The 22,163-nt window shown below is 33.7% G+C and overlaps 1 protein-coding gene across 1 annotated transcript in view; it reads left to right on the top strand.

The window, feature by feature from the left end:
- The window catches only part of LOC147067506 (zinc finger protein castor homolog 1-like), a 272,254-nt gene that overhangs the window by 149,086 nt on the left and 101,005 nt on the right, over positions 1-22,163 (top strand). Inside the window, exon 4 of the mRNA XM_085953709.1 lies at positions 14,201-14,260. The gene's annotated coding sequence lies outside the window, so the exon portion shown is untranslated. The remainder of the gene's footprint in view (positions 1-14,200; positions 14,261-22,163) is intronic.

A 22,163-nucleotide genomic window follows, 5' to 3' on the forward strand; every position in this document is an offset into this window, starting at 1 on the left:
TAATTATAATGTATTAAAAAGGTGATAGTAAATTCATATTAATATAGGAATAATAAAAAAAATGAGTCATCTATCGAAAGAAATTTTATCTCTTTTTCTAATGAGATAACGGAATAATTTTATTGGCATTGGTTATCGTTGCATACGTAAATACAAAAATGAGTAATCTGGTATCAATTGTTGAACTATCCCATAAACTAGTATTTATTATGTGTACAGTTTTTGTTTAATATACCTAATGATAGCAGCATAGATGTGAAGATAAAAGATGTGTTTGATCCAGTGCAAAGACCTAATAGTTTGGACGAATGGCTGACAACCATTTCTCGTAAAAAGCCTGTTAATATAAACTTAATCTTTAGGAAGCCCATTTATTCCGCTCAGGAGTAAACATGGTATTTAAAAAATATATTAATTATTCTCGTATGTATTATGAATGTATGAATCAATCGTATTTTATTTCTATTATCTTTAACTAAACCATGAAACTGTGTTTTTTTTAAACCCATCCGTTTATTTAATATAATTATTGAGTGTACCATTTTATTTTATGTAAGAATTTTAGCTTTATTAAAAGCTACAGTAACATCACTGTCAGCTAATTGAATAATTATTTAGAAATTATTGTTTGGATAATTTAAAAAAAATGCAAATAAGATTACATAGTTTTGACAGTAAACAAACAATAGATAACAGGCGGGGAAGAGCAAGACAGTCAGATACAGTACATAAAAAGTCATGCAAACACTGTCGGCGATAGCGACCATGAGAAGAAACGGTATCTGAGCACTTTACATACTCTGTGGTGTCATTTTAGTATCAGACTATTATTTATTCGAAAAAATATAATTCTGAATAATATTTAAAAAGAATGAAGGTATTACAAGTTTATACTGCAAAATTATTTAACTTATGACGAGAAAAACTTTCAAAGTCTAATTTAATTATATCGACTTAGTAATAATAGGCGCTATTTTTCAAAAAAAAATTGGTACAAGTCGGTTATGGGGAATCCGCGCTAATTGTCATAGCCGTTTTTGGCAAAATTCTTGAATTCAAGAATGAAAACCTAACCTAACATAACTTAACCTAACCTAAACTAACCCAACCTAACAAATAATCCACTTTCAAAATGTGTTTGCCGCTGGCTTCCCCATAACCGTCTTGTACCCATTTTTTTGTATAACAGAATATATTATTATTGTTAAAATGTGAAAAATTCTAAAATCAAATACTAATCAAGCAGTGTAATAAATGGAATACAACAGTTTTGTATCCGTCTCTCGGGCGTAGAGTGGCGGGGCGATTAATCAAAATCAAGATATCATAAAAGGTGGACCGACCGCCGCTGTACTTAGCGATCGACCGTTTTTTCGTCCATTTTTTTCATTTATTTTTATTTTTCGAGCACTCGCTCCTCCGCTGCGGCCCCCTCCCTTGCCACCCCTGCCCCAGACACCGCAAGCCTTCCATTATTTACATACATTGGATTAATTTGGGTATTCTCGATTTATTGTTCCCGGATGCTTTGTTTTTTTTTTGTATTTATGAAAATATGTTTTTAGGTGTAGGGAATCATAGACAAAGTTGTGAGATTCGTGCAGTCGTAGATAATGATTTAATTACCAAGGATATTTTAATAAAATACTATCGCTCTGTGGTTCAACGGGTAAAAATGGTCACTAGTTTACTGTTTAAGAATAATTAAAATTTGATTTCACGAAGATTAATTGTTATTCATAAGGCATACCTACCTAATTTTGTATGTACTGTAAACCTATATTTTATATATATCTAATAATATATTAATAAACTATTTTTTATATTAAACGAATAATTCAAAAGATTTGAGAATTATTTATTGAACATACCTATATAATTTGAAAACACTTCAAGAGAAATATATTACCACCAGAAAAATATTTTTGAAAAAAAACCTTCAGAGATATTATATGTTTAAAACTACTAGGTAGTTAATTTTGACGCTATTGGATAGGACGCACGTAGTTAAGTTGGTAGAGCACATTGGCGCGAATCCAGCGGGCGCGAGTTCTAATCTCGTTGGACGTCGTATTTTTTTCAAAAAGTTTTTAGGAAAAATTTCAAAACAACAAGTTAAATAATAATTATGAGTCGTTCAATTATTATGACGTCTAAGGGGGCCTGTAAAAAAGGTAACAATACAAAAGCAATAACACACAAGCTCATTTATTTTTAAAAATAAAATATTCTGCGATAACATAATATTTACTTTAATCGACAATAACTTTTAACGGAAGTATAAAGAATTTTATTGAAATGAATGAATGAATAAATTCTATGAAAATTATGAAGAAAACTTTTTTCTATAGAGTCTAAAAATATGAAAATGAAGCCAAATAGTCTCCATTTGGCATCAGATGGGTTTTCTCATCATCTTTGAGTACCACCAAGTAGTGATTTTCAAAGAAGATTATTAATAATTCTGAGCTTAATTATTTTTCATATTTCGCTATTTTTTTTGCAATATTTCGTGTTTTCATATAAATCTGGTTCTCCGTCACTGGTTTATGGTATGGTGTAAATGTGTACCTACTTAATATCGATTTCCTATTGTTAATACCCCGTATCTGACATATATGACGAAAATGACTCTTTGATGTAAAAACAACAAAAATATTTCCTATCGACTGTGAAATTCCCGTATCTGTAATAATTAGTTTAGCAAATAAGAATTTAGATAAAACAGCCATTCTAGTAATTTGATATCTAATAGGTACGAATCATTTAAATGTTTTAATGCATTACGTCATATAGTTTAAAATAATAAGCAATAATTTAAAAAAATCTAAAATATTATAAAAGCAAAAATATTCAAATTTGTAACTTCATGTAAAAATTGTCAAAATTCACTTACGAGTAGGGAGGGACATCTCAAGTATTCGCACTTTTTGACCGAAACTTCGATAGGTACTTTTCTTTCGACAACGATTTGTTTTCATAAATAAATCCTTCGCAGGCAAGCATCATTTGATACCGTTACTTTTTGACCGATACTGATACCGGAATTGATACATTTTCTTTCGATATGATTTCCCTACTTACAGGATATTAACATTAGGCCATCGATATATGGGTGGTTCACAATAATTATGGACCGAGTCCATCAAAATGGATTTAAAGTTAAAATTCCTTTTGTAAAATTCAGGAATGTTTTCACTGTATAGGTATACTTACCATATTTTGATAGAGCATGGATCAATTAAAATAAATAGTCAAGACATAAAGTATATTCAGGCTTTATTAATATTAGCCCAGTCAATCATCCAGAGACTGAAGATAAAGGAACGGCTCTCGACGATATGTCTGAGAAGGATTCTGCAGTTTTTTGGACATATTGTCAGGCGCGGACCGGACAACCCGGAGAGACTGGTAGTTTTGGGTAGCTTCCAGGGAAGGCGAAGCAGAGGAAGAGCGTCTGCGCGATGGTGCGACCAAGTGAAAGAGCTGACTGGGGGCACCATCCATTCTACCCCGAGAGAAGCGGAAGATCGAGAAGGATGGAAAGTCTTGGTCGCTCAAAGGATGGCGAAATTTAAATGTGGTCACGATCCTCAGCCATGAAATCACGACCAAGAAGAGATTAATATTAGCAAATACCTCTTTATACTGCTGAAGGAACTGTCAAAATGAACATGATTCATATTCAATTTGATGTCTCATCAATACTAGTATTGCCATTTATGCGGAAAATTGTAGAGCTACGATTGTGATATTAACACACAATATAGAAATCTATTTTATCTAGCCACTTTCGAATTTAGGAAAATAGGACTTGATCCGTAATTATTGTGAACTACCCATATATAAATACCCAATAATATAATGTTTTTCAGTTAATTTTTTATTTATTATGATTTATTTATCATAATATCTTATTTTTCGAAAACAATCACGCTAATGTCACCTTATTTCAATGCGTTATTTCGGAGTACAATCTCTCCGAACTCCCGACGGAGCTACATCAATCTCCACAGGCCGTCCGGCTTCCCCCCAGCCCCCCCCCCCAAACAGCCGAATAACACAACACATTGACCTCACAATGTCCGATTCTCATTTAGATAATATGAAAAAATAACATCGATTAATTTTCAAATCATATTATTTCAGCCGAGTCATTGCGTTTTACCCTCTCACAAAATATATAATTAAACGTCTCTGTCCGATGATCGGCTTTCGGGAATCTGACGACGGCCCGCCAGCCCGAAAGCGAGCATTGTCCGATTCGAGACGAAATGTACTTATTTTTATGTCAGATTTTATCAACGATTATGTCTTTACTGACAATAATTATCGACACTGGTGTACCCCAGACCTTGGAAACATACTCCTCGCTCAAAGTTTAAAGTGATGGAAATAGTTACGCCACGGTATACATTTGACAGGCCTACTTAAGCTGGTTAGTCGTTTGAGTTTCCCACACTTTTTCTATTTTATATATTTTTTTGTTATTATGTACCTAGTAAGTACTAGATTTTTGATAACACACTTTTCGTTATTTTTTTTCCTCCAAAATATCACGGATACTAATCAGAGCAATTCCATAAATACGGCAGTTATCTAGTCCAATAATTGTTAACATCTCCAATTGGAGATTATAATCAGATGCATTTGGAATTAAGTAAGACGTGTTAACTGTGTTACTAAACGACATTTGATAACTCGCGGTTAACGTGGTCAGTTATTCTAATTGAAAGTATTTGGAATCAAATAAGACGTTGTTTATGGAATTGCTCCTAGTGATATCCGTGATATTTTGAAGCACCCAATATAACGGAAACGTGTTAACGTGTAACGTTGTGTAATACATACCTATAATAAGGAATGATAACCATATTATAAAATAAAGATCTTTCACAAAAAAATATTGATGTACCTATCTACTAATACTAAACTTTCAATCTCAGATAACTTTCGTTACAGCGTTATTGCGAAGATTGCTTGTTAACCATTCTTTAAACGTTTTTTTTAGGAGATTTGAAAATAAATCAACAAAAAGTTCGTAACACTACCATAATATACTTGATGTAAACGACGCTTCTGACGTTAAAAAGAAACACACATATGATCATCGAAGTAGATTTGCATGAAACGCAATTGCACCGATATTTTTTTATTTTAATGCATATCAAATCTCTGACCTATCAGTATTGTCATCCGCGATGACAGTTTGGTACCGTGCTCTCTAGGTGTGTGTCTGAAACCGAGAAAGTCTTGGAAATATATTAAAAATATATATAAAACAGATGAGAGGTTTGCAGTGATATAATAATGACGTAATAAGTAATTATATGATCAACCTTTTTGAGACCACAATAAAATAATATTTTTACTGTGGTTTTTTTTCACTCCGCGAAACCTACGTTCAGTAATTATGCCTAATACAATAAACACAACCGTTCATCATACTGATAATAAAATATTATTACTTTGTATTGTAGAAAAAAAAACACAATAATACCTATCTCTCAAGTAGTACGCGATTTCGGAATTAAAATTTTAATCGAACACAGATGGAAGAATTTTCTATTTGGTTTTTATGCACAGTGTGTTCAAAAAATTGGTGATATTAATTATTAAATAATAATTATTAATAATTTGTTATATTATTGTTATTAATATCTGTCCGATCGAAAGAAATATTTTTAGATAACGAAAAAATATGTCATAATAATTATTATCATTGTTTTTACAAGAATTTCATATTTAATTAATAAGTCATAGGTACTATTGAAAATTAATGCAGGTATACAGTTAGCCATCATATTTTCCGTAATATTAATTTTATTTATAGATAATGTAAGGTACAAAAGTCCAGCATGTTGATTATCAAGTAAATCTGGTATAATATTGTAGCTTTATTATGAAAAGTTTTAAGCTGTACGTGGTGTCGAAATACGCTAGATTTAACGTCATAAGTCAGATCCAATTTTTGCAAGCTAGATGCTTATTAAAAAATGCCAGATCTATATAATATAATATGTTTATTGCAGGAGTGAGTGGACTTGTGGACAGAACGCTCGCCTCGAAAGTAGTAGATCACAGGTCGTATCTTCGACTGCATTTTCACAATATACGTTTGATTTAAAGCAAAATAATCACTTCCAATCCACTGTGAAAAAGTATGCTCCAAAGCGGAGCGAATTGCAAATTTACCTTTTTTATTATTGAATTGGTGTTTACACAATAAATATTCAGTAGATTTCGAACTATAAACCCATCCCAAACCAGTTAATATTATTTTCCTTTTTACGGGACATTGTAAAGGAAACCATTGGGTAGTTGGGTTAGGTTAGCTTCCATTCTTGAACCGAGACATCCCAACTGTATCACTGTGAAGCCATTATTTTTTAAACATATTCACAGAATCAACATCCCCAAATATTGTATAATATTAATATTCGTTAAAAATGTTTAGATACTTAATATATAATATATTTTTTATAATGATATGTAATTCAATGAAAATTTCTGTTTTTCTTTGTATACTTTTCTAATTAATTTTAATTGAAAGAGACGGCATGTAAGTAAGTTGTTTGCTTTCTACACATTTCCAATCTGCAAGTACGTAAGTGTTAAAAAAAATTACCTGTCAACAATCAAAATTCAAATTACATCAAAAATTCGCCGCGAATATCTGCGGTGTGGTAGTTATTACATTTTTTCTCGCACTATTTCATCCTATTATGAAGTAACGGCTTTTCCGCCAGCCTGTATTGTATTTAAGATAGTTGGACGTCTATGAATATGATGGGAGCTATACATTAAGCACCCTCGGGCCATTTTGCAAAAAGACTAGGTACGTTCGTTTACATCTCGTATACATATTATTTCTCTTACGGTCAAATTTTTTGAACTCTTTTTACAATTTAACCCATCACTTCTCCGTTACGCGATACCATACTTTTCATTTAATTAATTAGCTTATTGTAATACATGTAGACAAATAACAATAATTTTCCCTAATAATGGTTAATACTTAGATCGCAGATAATAAAATAAAATTCAAAAATAAGGTCTACCAAGAAAATGTTAATTAGGCAATGGCGAAGGGTGGAGGTAGGCTGTTAAGATCCGACATAAATAGTGTATACTAAACTTTGTCAGTCTAACGTATTTGTTTTATTGAACTAATGCGTTAATGACATTAAGCTACTGCGATTGTGATGTTGACACACAAAACTTTCCATTCGCTGAGAAGCCAACAAGCTAGTGACTATTTTGACAGAACGTAGTTCGTTTTTTTACCGGGAGGTCGCTACTGCGCAGACGCAGTAGGCCCACACGCCGGCGTGTAACGTGTAAAATTGACCGGCTTTCAACTTTTATCGGTAGATTGTTTACAATCTGCTTGTTAGCTGGTTCGATGATGACACTGGGCAACTTTGCAGGCAGATTGTAAATTCGCCAACAAGCAGCTCGTAAAGTAGCTCAATATCATTGACGCTTAAGACTACAGAGTGTAGATAGTGTTTGTTAGTTTTTTTTAAATAAAATTATGTAATTAAACCGTACATAATTTTAAATATTTTATAGACAGATGAATATTTTTTATCGATTACGGTTTGCTTTAGGCAGGGCTTAATTAATTTAAAAAAAAAAACTATCCAACACCATCTATAATATGTATTCTTAATTCAACGCATGACTGCAAAAGTGTGCACTATTTTTGTCGGATCGCCCATAGCATACATAAACTTAAACTATCATGGTTTGGTTTAGACAGGGTTTAATTGACTTTTAAAAACTAACTAGCACTATCTGCGAATTGTATTCTCTGAAGTCCATGTGATATAATCAAATGTTAGTGATGTGAGTATTGCTACTAGTTATTTTTAATTATATGTCAATTACACTCGAGTATCACAATTTTAATAAAGAACAAATAATGTATATCTTTAAAGTTAACATCATTAAATGTTTTCTTAAGGTCTATGACAATTAATAATCATAAATACATACTTTGAACATTTATAATGGTAAGCATCGCACATGTTTTGTAAAATATAATATGAATATGTATGTAAGGTTAATTTAATAATTGTATTATTGAAAAGTCTTCCTGCATAAAATTCGTAGGTGCCTGTCATGTTGATACGTCTTGATTTTGATCGGTGCATGACGGGTCGAGCGAATATTTTTTTATCTACATTTTTTTTGCAAAGTTTCGGTGAGTTTCTTTTAAATTTTGAGGTCTTTTGTGTGAGAATCCATCGCCGGGTCGACATTCCACTTTCGGCCAAATTGTGTTTAATAATACCTACCTATCTGAATTCTAAACTCTAATGCCAGAGATTGAACAAAAAAAAACTTGATTATTCGCGATTGCTGGAAATTATCCGTAAACGTATGTAGCCCAAGGGGGAATCAAATTCATAACTCGGTAAAACGCCATTAAAAACATGCAAAATTCGCGGATGCATTTAATAAGTAAATTTTATTATAATATAATACATATTTATTATAATACGCTACGAAAATATTTATATAGATTATCTAGTTTTGATTTTTATTTAAAATAACTATTTTTTTTAATAGATCTAAATTATAATAATAGTTATTCTAATATGGGATCGGTCCATGTCACGCTGTGATGGATGAAGAGGTCGTCAGAAGGAGAGATGAGAAGTCGAGATTTGATGGTTGCTCCGATGGATGGAGGAGCGAGTTTTATTTGCAGCGTAAATAGTCGGTACAAGAGTATGTTACAGTAGTTATGTTACAATACTTATGATACTGTTCCGAGGTCCGATCTCGATAGAATGAGATGTTGTGCGGAGCGATTCTTAGACCGAGATACTAACAGACCGGGAACTTATATTCGAGTGACATGTCCAATGAATTATGATCCGCTATTTACTGACGTACTGTAGGCCTCCGAATCCTCGGCTAGCTCCGGGCCTGGAGTGGAGGTACATTCGAAATTGGAAGAACAGGTAGGCAGTCTATTATGGTCGAAGTAAAACAATATTCACCGTATTAATTGTCAATTTATTAAGTTCACATTCACTGACAGTTAGAAAGGCAAATTATAAAAGTTCGAAACACAAAAAAAACAATAAAAGAACAATATCGGATTAATTATATAACGGACACACTTAGTATTTAATTATGGAGAATCAATTAGTATTATTATTTGTAGCCGAGATTGCGCGAGCACAAGGTACGGTGTTGGAAAAAGGTTGGAAACCCGGTCCAATAAAAATAAAAAAAAATTAAAACTCGAGCGAAATCGGCTAAGTCGCTGTTTGACACTTCGCGTCTCGCGCTGTCCGTCTGACAGTAGGTAATTTCCAGGTAGGTATCAACCGATAGGTATTTTCGAACCCCGGTGAGTACCTCCTCACAAGTTTCGACAAACTTGTATGGAAAATTTCGAGAGAAATCACGCCACCGACCGTCGCAGGTTCGGGGTCGTAAGGGTGGAAAAAGACTGATGCTGAATTCTAAAATCACGGGTTTTTATACAGATCTGACCGATTTCATCCCCTTGTCCAACGTTCTAGGGGGTGCGAAAATCTGTAACGGTTTCACTATGAAGATTGGCGGAAATCGCGCCGTGACCGATTATCCGCAACATCCATGTGAAAACCGGTTACGCCAAATTATAGGTCTTAGGCGGTACCTCCTGATGGGCGGAACCGCCCTCGCGTCACTTACGTTTTTCTGGTACCTGCTAGTACTGAGAGTACGTACCTTCAGAAGCAGTAGCGCCTTGTTTCCGGCCCAGCCAAGCGAAAAATATACGTACGAAGGAGTGCCTGGTATCAACGGATTCGTCGTCGAATTGCCTATCGATACAGCACACCCCCCGTGTGGTGACATTCCTCATGGCTGAGGGAGGGCCGTCACAGAGGTGGCCGGCCCCGTGGGCTCTAGCGGCGTGACGGTGCCTCTCACTCAGAAACAAGGGTACTCCCGAGTTGGCCTGGATGGTAAGGCTTCATATGCCAGTGGTTAAATTGGTATATTCGTGGCACCAAGCCTACGATAGCGCATACCAATCCTTCGGCCAACTACCGTTGGAGGGCCAATCTTTGAGGCACTCCGACGGCCTGAATACCTCCCCGACGTTGGTCTCAGAATATGAAATCGGTAGGTCATTAATTTATTTATAACATGAAAGTTTAATATTAAATGATATCTAGAGGGAACGTTACTTAAATTGAATATATCTGCGTGCCTGTCGCGCAATCTTTCCTACCTTAACATCTAATACAGCTCGGTGTCGCCACAGGCACATACTTACGACTAGTTGACGGATGTTATTCCGTCAACCAAACATATAGGCAGTAACAATTGTTTAGTACATACTCATACTTCGCTGATCAAAGATTTCCCGCGCCTTATTCCAGTACGCGGTCTCCTTGATCGACCAAAATCATTGATCCGATTCTCCCGTCGCGCGTGAGCGTGACGCCGTCATATACGCGAGCGAGAGGGGCTCTGTCTCTGCAGAGGGGCAAATCGGATCGCGAAATCGGTTTCAAACACGTACAACAGAGACGCCGTCGTACGTCAGAGCAGGAAAGCTGCCGGAATACCGATTCGGAAACGCCGCGCGCGGAACAGCCGTAGCTATTAGAAATCGGATTTGTATGAAAATTAATTCCGCGGGGTCTTGATTAAAATCGGATCGATGGTTGCCCTATGTGTTGCTATACTTTGTGATTGCACATATGTACAAATGGAAGTTTTCGCAACAGGACCTATGAGCATATGTTAACAATTATTGCGCCGTGTACGTGCGATGCGTGGCGACATCGATCTATTACAATACAACTTAATTACCTTATTTACTATGTACTATAACGCCCATCCATAAGTCTCCCTTTATTATTCTCATTAATCCTTGCATGTTTTTACATTATTTTATCTATTATATCACAATTTATATTACATATTTACACTTACAATTCAAATCATATTTTACATCCTATTTAATTTAATTATCCCCTTATCTAAACATATTTAATTCAAATTTTAATCCTATACTTTCTTACCTATTACCTATACTCATGGTCCGTGACCGACTTATTCATCCGCAGTTCGCCCTGAGAAGTCGTGGGACCTGTCGGAGCAACTGCGGGACTTATACACATGAAATATATCGCATGCTTTTGTTCGGCCTTGCCGGGGTCGTCATCATTACGCCGGTGGCACATTGACTACCAGGGTCAGACCGAGCGGCTGGGGAGCACTACTCCTTATGGGAGCGCCCCCCACAGGGGCGGAAAAATCAGTGCGTGACAGTACTCACAAAAATCATAAGTTACGATTACTAAATTACTAAACCGCATACAATTTCAGTCCATGGATGGTCTCTAATTTACCTGCCATTGTAACCTGACCTGCCATTGTAAACAATAGATATATGTATTATATCGATGGACTATGGAAGCACAATTAATAAAAGATGACATGGAAGAAAATTGCACCGCAGGCGATTTTTTTTCATCATAAAGTTCGTTTTAACATTTATTTTTTAATAACCAAATTAAAAATGTTGTTTTTGGACTTTCTCTCCTAAATCCTTCCGCCCTCGTGTTTCGCAGCCCAAATACCCCTCCCCTGCTTGGCGCGCACCTGCTGTTAATAATACATGTAGTATGCAACTTGAAAAAATAATGGATCTGATTTGATATAGGTACTTACTTAATTATTTTATATCCGTTTAATGCTTATATCTATTATTTTTCCATTCTTTACCAGTCATTAAAAATTCATGCGGCGGGATGTTGAGTAAGAAAAGTGTAGGTACACCTTGAACCACCCATCGATATTTCATCGACCTCTCCATAAAATAAATTGGCATATGTGTACTATAACAACATCTAATAGCAATAATAATATAATATAACTGTCCACCAACAAAAATGATGATAATAATAATTCTAGAACAAATTCGTAACAATTTTAGAACACATTTACCGCCAAATAAATCCGGAATGGACTCCTCAGATTTTTGATTAGAGATAATACCTAAGTATTTATTTTTTTACTGCCTTGTATTTCGGTTCGACCGCAAAAGCTGAATGTTGGGATAAATTCGAGTTATTAGGATTCGCAATTGGACGGTTGTAAATCGTATGCACGGCGAAAAAAACCGCTGTTTTAATGCGAAATTTGACTTAAATTGTGCCATTTTCGCCGTAGGTGTGGCACCGGGGAACTCGTGAGCGAATCAGAATATTTTTATCTTATTTTAATTGGCACTGATAGGTAGATACCTCTAACTGGCAGCAATGATCGAAGAAATCACGATTTAGAATAATAATTAGGATACTATGTAACTACTACCTACGTATATAGCTGAAATTTATTGATTTTTTCGATAAATATGTGTTCGCGAATTTAAAATAGAATACTATTATTTTTGTGATATTTTAAACCCAACCCACTACGGTATATTATTCTATATATTAATTAATTCTGAAATTTAATTGAGATAACTTAATTGAGTGCCTATCATAATAGATTCCTTCTTAAACTAATGAAGGTATTTCGTCCAAATCTTGCTGGGTATCGGTTGACTTGAAGATAAAACAGACTGACTTAATACGGTTACAAATGTAAAGTGTACCTACGTAAAACATTTCACCGTGGCACAGTTCGCCGTGAGCTTTCTTATAGGAACAAGATGACCGTACACTATACGGTCTCCAATTTTATTAGATTCAACATTAACATTAATTCAATTTTAATAGCTGATTTGGCAAAATTTATGAATTCAAGAATGAAAACCTAACCTAACAGATCAGATCGTCTCTGTTCTGGCAGAACACACTAACTGGAGAATACTAGTTTTGAGTAATTTGACTTTGAAGTTGTTAAAAGGTTTGAAATGGTCTATCATGTGAGTTTATTAAGTAATCGTAAAAAGGATGATTTTAAAATAAAGACTGTTTATTTATTAAGAAGATTTTCAGACGGTAAAGTTTGAAAAAAAGGAACATTTTGGTATAACTAACTCAATATGTAATTTTTTCGAATTAGTGTTTTCTGTCAGAACAGCGACGAAATAATCCACGACTATTTTCAAAATTTGTTTGCTGTTGACTTCCTGTAAAAAGTGTAAACCGACAAGAACCGTGTTTTATTTAGACATGAATGTTATGTTAGTACTATACGACACAGAGATGTTGGACGGTCTTTAATATACGGCCATATATTTCCGATACAACATTTCACGGTGAAGTGTGATACGGCGAACTGCATACGTACAAGTTTCCGGACACGAATTAAGACAGTTTCAATTTTAGATAAATTAAAAAAAGATATACAGTTACAACAACTAATATTATTGTTAACAACGATTGTATGTTATAGTTTAATTCTTCTTCTTCTTCGGTTATATCCGCCACTTTGAATATGTACACCACGCTACGCCTCCAAGAATCCCCGTCATATAGTCAATAGCCAGTCTTCTTGCGTCGTCCTAGGTCATACCAGCATACCATAGCTCCGCCGTATACCTACACTCTATCAGCGGCGAAGGGTGGAGGTAGGCTGTTAAGATCCGACATAAATAGTACATATTACACTTTATCAGTCATACGTATTTGTTTTTATTGAACTAAGACTACAATTTACAGAGGTAGTCGAAAAATTAAAAAAAAAAAAAAAAAAACCTGCCTCAACCAAACCATAATAGTTTTTGTATGCTTTGGGCGATCCGACAAAATTATGCACACTTTTTTCATTCATACTTATCTGTTATCATTGAATTAAGAATACATATTACACATGCTATTTGTCAGTTTCTTTACATTCATTCACCCCTGCAAGCTATACTAATGATATACAAAAATATTACTCTATCTATAAAGTATCCAAAATTATGTTCGATTTTATGTCATAATTATAAATATTTTATATATAGACTAGTATTTTTTGACTATGCACTATTTATATCGCATCTTAACAGCCTACTTTCACCCTTCGCCACTGCACTCTATAGATAGTTGGCTATCCGGTTGGCTGATGAACAGGCAAGCCAGGTTGGGGTTCTCTTCTGGCATCTGGCATGGAATCAGGTCCAACGTCGTCTCTTCACTATCAGTGTGATCAGAGGTGGCTTGGTCCGTTTTTTTATCTACTCGTTACTTCCAAATTCATAAAAGTTGCATTTTTAATAATTATATTTGTCTTATTATTTCAGATTCCTGCAATCACGTGCCATATCAAGATTGAATAAAACCACTTGAAACAAACTTATAAGGTAAGAATTTCACTTGAAGTAATTTCATATTAAATTACTGCATTATTTTTAGCCTTTTCCTTAAATTTTTCAAACCAAATAATATTATGAAATGAGAAAACGTAGTCGTAGAATCTCATAATTTTCGCCAGCAATAAAATTCAAATATGTAACTTTGTAGTGTGATATTAAAAGTAGAAAAACCACTCCATCAAATATTGTCAAAATGGTGTTAATAATGTAAACATTAATTCGATTGATGTTAAGACGGTGAAACAGCAAATAATTTTCAACTATAGGTGCGACGAAATTTTGGACTCGCTGGCAATCGGAGAGCGAACGTCAAGCTGTGAACACGTCAATTTGTTTCGTGATGGCAACGGGGGTATTAATTCTTAAATCATGTAAAGATGACTAAAAAACGTTACCCATTTACTTGAAAAAGAAAACGTGTCAATGAATATATTATTATTGTTACTAATAGAACATACGTTAAAGTGCCCACCACCACCCGTCATATATGCACAGCCGTAGATATGCACGGCCGCTTTCTATGACGCTTTAAACGTGTCTGGAAGAAGATGATGTCTGATGCTGTGATGAGTCTGATGTGATGTGCTGATGTGATGAGTCTGATGCTGCAACCATGCACCGTAGTGCTTATAGAAGAAAGTTAAGAAAGACAATTTTGTTACTAATAGAACATACGTTAAAGTGCCCACCACCACCCGTCATATATGCACAACCATGGATATGCACGGCCGCTTTCTTTGACGCTTTAAACGTGTCTGAAAGAAGTGATTTTAAGTGCTCATTCCGTCCCGAGACGGAGCCGCACTGGACTGATGCTGCAACCATGCACCGTAGTGCTTAAAGAAGAAAGTTAAGAAAGAAAATGTTTGTTTTTGGACTGGCTCTGCTGTCCGCTGACGTTAAGCGCTTTAGAACTAATAGAACTACTAATAGAACAATAAACAGAACATTAAATGGACGCATGTTGGATTTATATGACAAATTATATTTCGTTCGGCACGCGTCATTTGCACCCGCGACCCGCAATCCGCGCATCGCCTAGCCACGATCTTTTTAGACCATGCCTCAACTGAGGTATAGCCTTTTAATAGATAATAATTGAAGAGCATATAGATGATAATAATTAGATTTTTGTAAATGCATTCGTGCAATTTTTAATTTCGCTGCCACATTCTGTTCAGGCATTCAGTACGGTGTGCATTTACCATTGGTGAGTGCACATAGTGGCCTGAAGATGCCGAAAGGCGAAATCCAGGTCCATTAGATCCATTAGAATGTAATATTAGTAACAGTCTGCATTACAATCGTATTTATCCGACCCCACGATGGCCGCGCGGCTTAACCGTCGGCCTGTTGCGTCGCAGTTCCCAGGTTCGAATCCTGGGTAATGTAAGTACACATATTGTTTTTCAATTTGTGTTTGACTCAGAGTATGGACCTAATAGGTTGGGCGAATGGCTGACATCCATTTATCGTAAAAACGTATTCTGTTAATAGAAACGTCCACTCTGTGAAGGCACATATGAACTTGTTATGATCGGACATGGTCGGAAATGAATTGAAAATTATCTGAGTGCTGATTTTATGTTTAAATACTTTGCGTGTACTGTTGCAATGAATTTACAATGTCACCTGCGCATTATATAAATTACAATTTATAAAATACGTCACATTCTCTTAAATCTAACTAATATTCAAAAATTTAAAAGCAAACACTTATAGCTTACTTACTAATTTTCAAACAAAATTACCAAATTCCGCTTTCACCGTACTAATAGTGGCTATACATACTCGTAAACACACGCGATTGGGCACTGCGATGAGGTTTACGTATTACACTTAAAAATATTAATTCAAAAACACAATAATTACAAATATTTGTGTACTTGTTATACTCACAAGCTCTCGGAGAGTAGCCTCGGGCGAGTTTTTCTTCTAAAAAATATTGAGGTCTCTCATTTTATGAATTACAAGTAATGAAATATACGGTTACTAATAATTTTTGTAAGCACCGAGTATTTTAAACAATTTTGTGAGTATATTATTATTATCGTCATTATTTGACAGTTGAGAACTGGCGTTTTTTTAATATCTCTTTGATACAACAAACAACATTTTTACAACGTTTTTATTAGCTCGTATTCCCATTTGTCCAGTACAAATTTTGCAATCGATTTTTAACTAACTTCCCGACTAGCTAGACATTTGAAACTTTTAGAATATGTCAGAACACGATGCCAATGCATTCTTTTAGCAGAATTGAATTCATTTTCAGTTAATTCTGTTTTGTATGAAAAGTTATTTCGGAAGAAATCCGTGAAAAGTAAAATACTATTATTGGTTACTAAGAGGATAACTACTAATAATATAGGTAGATGAGCAAAAGTCTTCTTAGTAGAGATCGGCTTTATGTATGGCTAAACAATATTAAACAACGTACACCCATCTATGTAGGTGTATGGACTTTTAATCAGTTATATCTTATTAGTCGACGTTATAGTTGTCTATCTGCCGTCATACAAGTAAATAAATCAATAAATCTGCCCTGATCGAATAAAGTCATTTTGTCAAAAGAAAAGTTACTAGTCATGTCTAATAATGTCAATTATTTAATCATTTAATTGTATATAATATGCCGAGTGGTTTCACGTTTGCTGATAATGTCATGGGTCCCGGGTTCGAATCTGTGACTAATTCACTTTTTACCCACCTAATATGTTGCACAAGTGGTTAACATCTATTTACCGTAAAACAAAAATATTTTAATACGACCCCTACTCTGTGAAGGCCCATATGATCTTTTTAGGATCAAACATGGTAAATAATAAAACGAACTGTCAATTCTTAGTGGAAAGACACTATTAATTAAGGTAAAATACAATATTATGTATTAGGTACTTCTTCCACACAATTCTAAACATTATGTGGAAAGTAGGACTTTATTATTACAGACTGTTTTATTTAAATTAATTGTGTTAATCTAGTATTTGTATACGAGGCTGTTGCCAACGTCTCCTTAAACGGGTGAATCCTGTCCTGATTATTGGTAAATTAAGTAATTAAATGATGTTTTATTTGAATTGACAGATTTTATAATCTATATCTTATATCATCACTGCATGCAGAAATATGGCACTTATGTTTAGCGCAGTCATACGTAACCTTTTTTTCACGAGGCCCAAATGAAATACCAACTAAAAACTTTTAAAGTAAGTACTTAATTATACGTATTCTCCATAATTATTTACAAAACAATACAATTATGTTCATATTATTCATTCATCATAGTATTCTTTTTTAAATCCTTACAGTGGAAAATTATCCTGGTGGCTGAATCCGGCTCGTGGGTTACGTATTGCTCATCACTGATTTAGAGCTTTTAATCTCTTCAACGTCGTAAATTTGTAATTTGTAAACTTAACTAGTATATAAACAAATAAATTTGAATTTGAATCTTCTAATCGCCTTAATATGAAAATGAAATAAAGGTAATTTTAAAAGACCAGAATTGATATATTTTACTAACAAAAATAATAATTGCAATAGTCTGACTATTATTTGAATTATCGTATGTATTAACCAATATTGGACACCTCAAAGTAATTACTAATTAAGTACAACGAAAATAGTGACTTTCGCCTACGATTATTTGACTCAGTATGAACGATATATTAAATTTGATTCTTTACCAGCATATTAATAGGCCGTATCTTTTGACTGGTTTCGTGCGGCGCGGTAGTTGACTGACTACCAAAATCGTGACCTGCTCCAATCCGCTGGACTTGGTTCTGATCCGCATCAAAACGGAAGCCATGATGATAAAATAACCAGTTATTTTTTTATATACACACAACTACCGCCTGATGATGTCTAAATATGAAATGACGCCTTTCAGACACATGGTAATTCATCGAGAAAGCTTTATTGCAGTAATAAGCCATACGGATTTAAAAGCTCGTAATAGGTGTTGCGAGTTAGCTTTTAGCCATGACGGTTTTCCATGAAGCGGATAGAGCTTTGTCAGAAAGTACCAAATGTCAAAAATCTATCAAAGCAACATAACTGCATATTACAATATTTGGAAGACTGACTGGAGCAGTGATTCCCAACCTTTTTTAAGTGGCGGAACCCTTGCGACATTTTTTTTTAAATCTCCCCGAACCATACTTGGCTGATACACATTAGGCCTTAGGGTGTGATAAATGATATAATATCTGAACACAGTTGACCATAAGCAGACTCAAAATTCAGCTCCTGACTTTTTTAATTTCAAATATTTTCCAATATTTATTGCCTACATCCTATATGAAAGCCGTTCCTTGCTCGTCTCGACTTTTCCTCGGTTCTTTGCGCGCCGACATAACCATAAGACGTTGCGGTTTCTCCCTCTATGCCCTGTGCAGGCGTTTTTTTACGGGGGAAGTGTGTAGCGGTGTCAAACGCAACGGCCAGACGTTGTAGCGGGCGTACATCGATAGTCCCACATTTCCTGCTTAATTTTATATAAAATAATATTAATACAGTGTAATTATACAGGTACAATGTAAACTCATGAGATAAACAGACCGACAGTTTTAGAATTCATATAACAAACTAACTTTCACGTAAGTGGAATAAGTCAATGTCGGAATAAATCCATACATATTTGTGATTGCTGAATTCAAATAGATGAATTGATCTAATAATTTATGGAATCTACTGAAATAGGTACTTATAGTATTTTTTGGCAGGACATGAAATTTGCTACAAATGAATTTGAAATGAGAAATAACCAGAATAATTTAATCATTAGTTTTAGTAACCGTTGTTCAGCTTAACTTTTATATATTTAGGCTTTTTTTTAATTTTTTTTTATTAAGGAAAACAAACAGTTACATAATTGATTACAGAAATTTAAAATATAATAATAAAAAGTAATTGCAACCAGCAAAGTTTCCATATATACATTATAATATAGTTAAGCCTAACACTCTGAATAGAGAAGGGTTTCTTCAACATTTTGTATTTTTAATTACTACATATTTGAAAGGTTAAATATACATTATTACTACAAATAAAATTATTTCATTCTTTCTCTTATAATAAAGTAGTAACAACTTATAATAATTAATCACTTTTATTCTTGTAAAATAAATAAATAAAAATCGATACTCATGAAACATTCTGATACAAACATGATATCATCCAATTTTCTCAATTTGGATTTTACATTACGAGGAAAAAAATCTATTATAATTAAAATGAGTTCAAACTGTAATATAATATTAACGTACACGGGCGTCAGTATGAGAATATTATTATTTGGGTACAATATCCTTGAAACAAGTAAGTAAAGCATTTCAAATAAAAATGTAAAAATCCGAACATTTTTATTATTTTTGAGTTTCAATTGACGGTCACGACCCCACCCCGCCCACAGACAGTCCAAATCAATCAAATCATATTGGTAGATAATATTATTATTACTAGCTCAGAAAATAAGTAATTTTTTTTTTGCTTATGGCTAATGTGTTTGCGGGTCGTTAGTATGAAATAATTTGACATGGAAATATAATACATGAAAAATAATTATATTAGTAAATCTAAGTTTGAATTTTATTTATTGTATATTTTTTAACAATACAACACAGCACGTAGGTACTTAAATGATGGACGATTAAGACATTTGTTTTAATGCATTCATTATAGAATATCCTGAATCTATCCACTACTGGATGAAGACCTCTCCAAGCTGAATCCAATTCTCTTGGTCCTGTGAGTTGCGTTGCCACTTACTTTTGCAGAACTTAATCATTTCATTGATCCAGCGGCCTTTGGGTCTACCTTGCGGACGTTTTGTACTTCTTGGGTAACACTGGACGACTACATTTGTCCAACGATTGTCCCTTCTACGAGCTATGTGTGCAGCCCATTTCGACTGTTGGCTCTTATTACTAATTAATAACATAATATAATTAAAACGAGGATAATAAATATTTTTCACTAGATGTGATGTACGTAGTTAGTATCAATAATATATCGTCGGTGTTTTGTAAAAACGGCGAATTAACCAAAATGCTATTTTAAAGGAGGATTTTTAACTTTTGACATTTATTTGTTTTTTACCTGTAGATGATTATAAATATTTAACAAGTTTATAATAAAGCTTAGAAAGAATACTGTCATTATAATAGGTATTATTATATAATATTTTAAAAGGCCTAATATGTCACTTTCGCTTTTTATTTCGCAATTTTAATTAATTTAATTTTAGTCGATTATCGTTTTTAAATACTTTTCTGTGGAGATACAAATTCGCCGTTTTTACACAACAAAGCTAGTGGGGTACATATTGTATTTTCATTAAAATCTCGATTTCGCCAAAATGGTTGATTCGCCCTTTTTACAAAACACCGACGATATATGGAATCTGTTGGGATAATTACAACGCAAAGTACATAATCTATAACCAACTCTGAAACAGTTGCAAGTTTTTATCAATTTTATAACCTAATAATAATTATATTCTGTAAAATCTTTTCCTACCATTGAATTAATATTATGCAATTTGCCATCTCGTCGAATTTCGTCAAAGCAAGACAATGGTAAATCCGTAAATGTATAATATATATTGTTGTTATCTATCTACCCGTACTCGGGAACCTTCTTTTGCTCTGGTGGGACATTCTCGTCTTCGTTATAAATCTAAACATATTATTATTTATCATCAATATCATCAAATCTAATTTTGCTGTTAGTTAAATAAACGTGTCACACGTGTTTACATTGTATGTAGGTGTGTATTATTACTTACATGCAAATTGATTGTTTAAGTCTCTCGTTATTTCCACCCTCCCAGTAAATATATATGACATTATCTAACCGCCTCTACTACCCATGAGTGAGATGACAGTATATATATACCAGTAGCGAAGGGTGGAGGTAGGCTGTTAAGATCCGCCATAAATAGTGCACATTAAATTTTGTTTGTCATACGTAGTTGTTTTTATGGAACTAAGACTACAATTATTTACTGATGGTGTTAGTTAGTTTTTAAAAATCAATTAAACCATGCCTAACCAAACCGTATTAGTTTTGGTATACTTTAGGCTTTATGACAAAATTGTGATCAGTTTTTATTTCATACTTATGTTTTGTTTTCGTTGGATTAAGAATACAATATATTACACATATTGTTGGTTCATTTTTTTAAATTCATTAAGCCCTGCCTTGGCCAAACTAAAATAGATAAAAATATTATTTTATCTATAAAATATCCAAAGTTATGCATGATTTTATTGCATAATTTTAGATATTTTATAGATAGATGAGTATTTTTTGACTATTATCGATTATGGATTGGTTTTCTCATGGCTTAATTGAATTGTAAAAGCTAACCAACGCCATCGGTAAATTATAGTCTTATTTCAATGAAGATAAATACGTATGACTGACAAAGCTTACTGTACACTATTTATGGCGGATCTTAACAGCCTACCTCCACCCTTCGCTACTGATACATACACTACATTTAAGTGTATTAAATTGTTTACAAAAATATTGTGGATGAAAGTGTATAGTAGGTTGTAATTTTTTTAAGAAACACTGATTTTATCTCAATTGTTTATTATTTGAAGTTTAAAATTGAATTTTAATTAAATTTGAATTCTTGGCATTGAGTCCATCTTCATTGGATTTTTTAAAAAAATAATTGGGACGTTTATCATAGTGTTTTCAAATAATTAATTAGTTATAATAAAATAATTAACGGTAAACTTAATATGTTTTTATTAAGTATGTCTAATTAATAACGAATTTCTCCGTTATTCAAGATAGTAAATGCACATTATAAAAACGCCAAAGGAGCGGTCATGAAACTCGATATTTCTTCAAAAATCCTGCTTGTAAAAAT

The sequence above is a fragment of the Rhyacophila brunnea genome, unplaced genomic scaffold (assembly GCF_057557595.1).
Source record: "Rhyacophila brunnea isolate RB1 unplaced genomic scaffold, BYU_Rbru_1.0 scaffold_4, whole genome shotgun sequence".
In the NCBI taxonomy this organism is placed as follows: domain Eukaryota; kingdom Metazoa; phylum Arthropoda; class Insecta; order Trichoptera; family Rhyacophilidae; genus Rhyacophila; species Rhyacophila brunnea.